Here is a 1,981-nt window from a genome sequence, read left to right as displayed (position 1 = left end):
TGACAATGAGCTGAGGATTTAGATCAAACTACTTGCTTTGATGGGAGGTATACAGATGCTACTCCCATATGCAGCAGTAATGGGGTTAGTATATGACCCCAGAGTCCTTCTGGATTGTTCATTTCCACTTAGGTCCATGATGGAGAAAGGGAGATGATGCGGATTGCAAATAAAATAAATTTTTTTTTAAAAAAAACTGAAATTAAAATAAAATAAAATAAAATAAATAAAAAATTGACTATAATTTCGAAAATTAGAAGAAAAAGAAATAAAAAAAATTGAAAACTAAATTAATTAATTAAAAAGATTTGAAAAAGATGTGGGTGAGGATTTTCGAAAAAAATGAAGAAAGAGAAATTGGTTACGAAGTTTTGAAAAAGATATGTCTTAAAATTAAAGATACTTGTAAGAAAATAAAATAAAAAAAAGAAAAGATATGAAAAAGATTTGAGTTTAAGATTTGAGATTAGAAAAGATAAGATAAGCTAGGTAAGAGAAGATAAGGAATTTAAATTAAAAAATTTTGAAATTTGAAATTTGAAATAAGATAAGATAAAATTTTGAAAAAGATATTTTAAAATAAAAATCTGAATTTTTTTGAAAAAATTTCGAAATATTTGCTCAAAAATAGTTAGAGAAGATATATTTTTTTTTGAATTTTATGATGAAAAAGAAAAACACACAAAAGACACACAACTTAAAATTTTTTAGATCTAATGCTCCTTATTTTCGAAAATTTTGGAGGAAAAACACCAAGGAACACCAAACTTAAAAATCTTAAGATCAAAATACAAGGAAGATTCAAGAACACTTTGAAGACTCACAAGAACAACAAGAACATGAAGAAAGAACACCAAACTTAAAATTTTTAGAAAACCAAAATAAAATTTTTGAAAACTAAAGAAAAGTTAACACGAGAACACCAAACTTAAAGTTTGGCACAAGATTTATTCAAAGAAAAATTATTTTTGAAAAAGTTTTACAAAGAAGATAGCCAATTACCAAGAACATAAGCACAACGCTCTAGCCAATTGAGCTATAAATTTAACATGTTTTAATAAAGTATTTAATGTATAAAATATTTTATTTTTGATTTTTTTTATACTAATAATTCGAAAATGCACAAGAAAAACAAGAAAAATCACAAAACAAGAAAAACTAAAGATCAAACAAGGAAAATAAACAAGAACAACTTGAAGATTAAGAAAGAACAATGAACACAAATTCGAAAATTTAAAAGAAAATAAAAACATGCAATTGACACCAAACTTAAAATATGAAACTAAACTCAAACAGAAAAACTTACTTATCAGTTTATAAATTTTTCGAAAAATTTAAAAAGAGAAAATAAGGATTAAAAAAAATTTCAACCAAAAACAATAATAGAAGACTCTAAACCAAAAAGAAAAATTTTCCTAATCTAAGCAACAAAATAAACCGTCAGTTGTCCAAACTCAAACAATCCCCGACAACGGCGCCAAAAACTTGGTGCACGAATTGTAAATCACACTTTTCACAACTCGTACCACTAACCAGCAAGTGCACTGGGTCGTCCAAGTAATACCATACGTGAGTAAGGGTCGAATCCCACGGAGATTGTTGCCTTGAAGCAATCTATGATTATCTTGTAATTCTTAGTCAGGATATCAATTATAATTATCAGTTTGGATTGCGAAAAATAAAAGAGCATGAATTAAATACTTGTTATGCAGTAATGGAGAATATGTTGGAGTTTTGGAGATGCTTTGTCTTCTGAATCTCTGCTTTTCTACTGTCATCTTCTTCACGCACGCAAGTTTTCTCCTATGGCAAGCTGTATGTTGGTGGATCACCGTTGTCAATGGCTACCATCCGTCCTCTCAGTGAAAATGGTCCAGGTGCGCTGTCACCGCACGGCTAATCATCTGTCAGTTCTCACTCATGTTGGAATAGGATCCATTGATCCTTTTGCGTCTGTCACTACGCCCAACCCTTGTGAGTT

Source organism: Arachis hypogaea, chromosome 15 (assembly GCF_003086295.3).
Source record: "Arachis hypogaea cultivar Tifrunner chromosome 15, arahy.Tifrunner.gnm2.J5K5, whole genome shotgun sequence".
NCBI lineage: Eukaryota > Viridiplantae > Streptophyta > Magnoliopsida > Fabales > Fabaceae > Arachis > Arachis hypogaea.
This window is presented reverse-complemented; position numbering follows the sequence as displayed.